Genomic DNA, 6,099 nt, shown 5'->3' on the forward strand with positions numbered 1-6,099 from the left:
AGAAAGAGTGTGGTTGCACTGCCTTAGTGTACAGTAATGTGTTATAATGTATTAGAGTGTGGGGATTACTGTACCCTTGTAGAGTATTAATGTGTTATAATGTATTAGAGTGTAGTTTTCAACCTTAGAAGTGCAGTAATGTGTTATAATGTATTGAGGTGTAGTTTACTGTGCCAATTATTGCACAGTAATGTGTTATTATAATAATATTGAGTGTGGTTTACTGTATAGTGTGCAATGTGTGTTATAATATATTGAGTGCATTTGCATACCTTAAGTACAATGTGTATTTTGTATTAAGTGTAGAGTTGCATGAGAGTACACAGTAATGTGTTATAATGTATTAAGTGTAGTTTACTGTACCTTAGTGTGTACAGTAATGTGTTATAATGTATTAGAGTGTAGTTTGCACAGCATAGGTATACAGTATTAATGTTATATTCTTGACTAGAGTGTAATTTTACAGCGCATAGTGCTTTGATAATGTGTTATAATGTATTAGAGTGTGATTTACTGTACCTTAGTGGCCTGTGTGTGTTATAATAGTAAGTGTAGTTTACTGTACCTTGGTGTACAGTAATGTGTTATAATGTATTAGAGTGTGAAATTTACTGTGCATAGGTAGCACAGTAATGTGTTATAATGTATTAGAGTCGCAGAGTTTACTGTACCTTGAGTGGCACAATAATGATATAATGTATTAAAGTGTAGGTTGCACGCTTAGTGTACAATGTGTGTAATAATGTATTAGAGTGAGTTACTGTACCTTAGAGAGTACAGTAATGTGTTATAATGTATTAAGTGTGGGATTGCATACTGTAGTGTGTGTTATATGTATTAGAGAGTGCAGGTTGCTGTACCTTGGTGTACACAATGTGTGTTATAATAATATTAAGAGTGTAGGTTACTGTACCTTAGTGTAAAAAGTAATGTGTTATAATATGGTAGAGTGTAGAGTTACTGTACCTTGAGTGTGCAATGTGTGTTATAATGTATTGAGTGCTTAGTTTACACAACCTTAGTGTACAGTAATGTGTTATAATGTATTAGAGTGTAGGATTACTGGCCAGCAGGTGGCGTGTGTGTTACATCTCTAGTGTGTGGTTTACTGTACCTTAGTGTACTGCTGTGTGTTATAATGTATTAGAGTGTGTAGGTTACTGTACATGGTGTGCAGTAATGTGTTATAATGTATTAGAGTGTAGGTGCACAGCCTTAGTGTACAATGTGTTATAATATATGTATTAGAGTGTGGGATTACTGTACCTTGAGTGACACAGTAATGTGCTATAATGCTCCAGTAGAGTGTGAGTTACTGTACCTTGTGTACAGTAATGTGTTATAATGTATTAGAGTGTAGGTTGCACAACCATAGCAGGTGTGCAATGTGTTATAATGTGTGGGGTGTAGGTTACTGTACCCCTTGGAGTGTACAGTAATGTGTTATAATAACGCTAGAAGTGTGGGTTACTGTACTGGTGGCCTGTGTTGTGTTATAATGTATTAAGTGTAATGATTTGCAGCACTGTAGTGTACAGTAATGTGTTATAATGTATTAGAGTGGGTTACTCTACAGCAATTGTACAATGTGTGTTATAATGTATTAGAGTAGTTTACTGGCCATAGTGTCTGGTAATGTGTTATAATGTATTAGAGTGTATGGGATTGCACAGCGCAGCAGTGTGCAATGTGTGTCCTGTGTATTAGAAGTGTGCTTACTGTGCAGCAGGTGTACAATGTGTGTTACCAATATGTGTGTGGGGTGTGGGTTACTGTGCCTTGAGTATGCAGTAATGTGTTATAATGTATTAGAGTGTGAGTTGCAGCACAGCAGGTGTGCAGTAATGTGTTATAATATTAGGTGAGTTTACTGTGCCTTGGTGTACAGTAATGTGTTATAATGTATTAGAGTGTAGGTTGCTGACACATGATGCCAGTAATGTGTTATAATGTATTAGAGTGTAGGTTTTCAGCTGCCTTAGTGTACAGTAATGTGTGTTATAATGTATTGAAGTGTAGGTTACTGGCTGTAGTGTACAGTAATGTGTTATAATATATTAGAGTGTAAGTTACTGTACCTTGGTGTACAGTAATGTGTTATAATGTATTAGAGTGCTTGAGTTACTGTACATAGTGTACAATGTGTGTTATAATGTATTAGAGTGTAGGTTACTGTACCTTAGTGTACAGTAATGTGTTATAATGTATATTGAAGTGTAGGTTACTGTACATGAGTGTGCAGTAATGTATTTATAATGTATTAGAGTGTAAGTTGCATACAGCAGTATTTTATTATGTGTTATAATATATACTTATTAGAGTGTAGGTTACTGGCATGATGCAATATTAATGTTCTGTATTAGAGTGTAGGTTGCACAGCACCTTGAGTGTACCATGTGTGTTATAATATGTATTAGAATTGTAGGTTGCATAATATGAGTGTGCTGTAATGTGTTATAATGTATTAGGTGTAGGTACTGTACCTTAGTGTACAGTAATGTGTATATGTGAGTGTATGAGTTTACTGTACCTTGGTGTACAGTAATGTGTACTAATATATTGAAGTGTAGGTTACTATTACCTTAGTGTACAATGTGTTATAATAATGATAGGGGTGTAGGTTACAGCACCTTAGTGTACAGTAGTAATGTTATAATGTATTAGAGGTGTAGTTTACTGTGCCTTAGTGTACAGTAATGTGTTATAATGTGGTAGAGTGTAGGTTACTGTGCCTTGGTGTGCAGTAATGTGTTATAATGTATTAGAGTGTAGGTTACTGTACATGGTGTGCAGTAATGTGTTACTAATGTAGTAGAGTGTAGGTTACTGTACCTTGAGTGTACAGTGTGTGTTATAATGTGTTAGAGGTGCTTAGAGTTACTGTACCTTGGTGGCTGGTAATGTGTTATAATGGCAGTAGAGTGTAGGTTACTGTACTGCTTAGTGTACAGTAATGTGTTATAATGTATTAGAGTGTAGTTTACTGTATGAGTGTACAGTAATGTGTTATAATATTATTAGAGTGTAGGTTACTGGCCCTTAGTGTACAGTAATGTGTTATAATATGGTAAGTGTGCAGGTTACCAACCTTAATTAATGCGGTAATGTGTTATATTAATATTAGAGTGTAGGTTACATGTAAGGTGTACAGTAATGTATAATAGTAAATTAAGGTTACAGCTGTAGTGGCAAGTATGTGTTATAATGTATATAGAAGTGTGAGTTACTGTACCTTAGTGTACAGAAATGTGTTATAATATGTGCGTGTGAAGTTACTGTACCCTTAGTGTACAGTAATAATGTATTTATAATATGGTAGAGTGTAGTTGCATACCTTAGTGTTTTAATGTGTGTTATAATAATATTAGAGTGTAGTTACTCTACCTTGAGTGTGCAATGTGTGTTGTAATGTATTAGAGTGTGGGTTACTATTTTATGAGTGTACAGTAATGTGTTATAATGTAGTGAGTGGGTTGCTGTACCTTGGTGTACAGTAATGTGTTATAATGTATTAAGTGGCAGGTTACTGTGCCTTGGTGAGAGTAATGTGTTATAATGTAGTAGAAATTAGCAGGATTTACTGTACCTTGAGAGTGGCACAGTAATGTTACCTAATGTATTAGAGTGTGTTACTGTACCTTAGGTGTACAGTAATGGTATAATAATATTAGAGTGTAGGTTACTGTACTGTAGTGTGCAATAATGTGTTATAATGTATTAGAGTGTAGGTGCACAACCTTAGTGTGTGTGTGTATTTATAATATGAAGTGTGAGTTACTGGCATGGTATTTTGTGTGTGTTATAATGTATATTAAGTGTGGGTTACCTTGAGTGTACAGTAATGTGTTATAATAACAATATAGTGTAATTTACTGTACCTTAGTGTACCTGTTAATGTGATATAATATGTGGAAGTGGCAGAGTTACTGTACCTTAGTGTACAATGTGTGTTATAATATGTTAATTAGCAGAGTTACTGTACCTTAGTGTGCAATAATGTGTTATAATGTATTGTTAGAGTGTAGAGGTTACTGTACTGTAGTGTACAGTAGTAACACTAATGTATAGAGTGTAGGTTACTGTACATGAGTGTACAGTAATGACCTATAATGTATATTAAGTGTGGTTACCTTGCATAGTGTACATGTGTGTTATAATGTATTAGAGTGTAGAGTTACTGTGCTAGTATTGCTGTAATGTGTTATAATGTATTAGAGTGTAGGTTACCTTTGCTTGGTAGCCTGTTAATGTGTTATAATAATATTAAATTAGCAGGGATTTTAGCACATAGTGTACAATAATGTATTTATAATGTATTAGTGTGTAGAGGTTACTGTACCTTGTGTACAGTAATGTGGTACATAATAATATTAAGTGTAGGTTACTGTACCTTAGTGTACGTGTGTGCCTATAATGTATTAGAGTGTAGGTTACTGCATGAGTGTACAGCAGTAATGTGTTATAATATTAGAGTGTGATTTACAACTAGTGTGCAATATGTGTTATAATAATATTAAATTGTAAGTTACTGTACTATGAGTACTGAAGTAATGTGTTATAATGTATTAAGTGTAGGTTACTGTACCTGTACGTAATAATGTTATAATGTATTAAGTGTAGTTTTACCTTGTGTACAGTAATAATATTATAATAATATTGAAGTGTAGTTGTGTACATAGTGTACAATGTGTATTATAATGTATTAGAGTGTAAGTTACTGTACATAGTGTACATGTGTGTGTTATAATATATTGAGTGTAGTTTACTGTACCTTAGTGTACAGTAATGTGTGCAATATATTAGAGAGTGAGTTGCAGTAACAGTAATGTGTTATAATAATAATATTAAATTGTAGCATGCTGGTAGCTAATATTTATAATGTGTGAAGTGTAGATTTTGTGCCTTAGTGTACTGATATTATTTCAATATATTAGAGTGTAGGTTTTTGTACATGGTATACAGTAATGTATTTATAATATGTTGGTATAGTTACTGTACCTTGGTGTACAGTAATGTGTGTGGGGTATATGGTTTGGCATGGTGTGTGTGTAGTCTCATGTGAAGTGTAGTTTACTGTACCTTAGTGTGCAGTAATGTGTTATAATGTATTAAGTGTAGAGTTACTGTGCCTTGTTTTGATAGCCTGTTATAAGCTCTTATTAAATGTAAGTTACTGCTTAGAGTACAATGTGTGTTATAATGTATTAGAGTGTAGTTTACTGTACCTTAGTGTACAGTAATAGTATATTAGAGTGTAGTTTACTGTACCTTAGTGTGCAATGTGTGTATAATGTATTAGTAGCAGAGATTTTTGTACCTTAGAGAGTACAATGTGTGTTTATGTATTAAGTGTAGTTTACTGACACACAATTAATGCAATATGTGTTCAATATGGTAGTTATAACATAGGTACAATGTGTGTTATAATGTAGTAGAGTGGTTACTGTCCTTAGTGTACAGTAATGTGTTATAATGTATTAGAGTGTAGGTTACTGTACCTTAGTGTACAATGTGTGTTATAATGTATTAGAGTGTAGTTTACTGTACCTTAGTGTACAGTAATGTGTTATAATGTATTAGAGTGTAGTTTACTGTACCTTAGTGTACAGTAATGTGTTATAATGTATTAGAGTGGAAGTTACTGTACCTTAGTGTACAGTAATGTGTTATAATGTATTAGGTGTAGTTTACTGTACCTTATGTGTACAATGTGTGTTATAATGTATTAGAGTGTAGGTTACTGTACCTTAGTGTACAGTGTGTTATAATATATTAGAGTGTAGGTTACTGTACGTGTACAATGTATGTTATAATGTATTAGAGTGTAAGGTTACTGTACCTTAGTGTACAATGTGTGTTATAATGTATTAGAGTGTAGGTTACTGTACACTTAGTGTACAGTAATGTGTGTTATAATGTATTAGAGTGTAGGTTACTGTACCTTAGTGTACAGTAATGTGTTATAATGTATTAGAGTGTAGTTTACTGTACCTTATTGGCAGTATGTGTTATAATATATTAGAGTGTAGTTTACTGTACCTTAGTGTACAGTAATGTGTATAATATTAGAGTGTAGGTTACTGTACCTTAGTGTACAGT

The sequence above is a fragment of the Homarus americanus genome, unplaced genomic scaffold (genome assembly GCF_018991925.1).
Source record: "Homarus americanus isolate GMGI-L3 unplaced genomic scaffold, GMGI_Hamer_2.0 scaffold3433, whole genome shotgun sequence".
Taxonomy (NCBI): Eukaryota; Metazoa; Arthropoda; class Malacostraca; order Decapoda; family Nephropidae; genus Homarus; species Homarus americanus.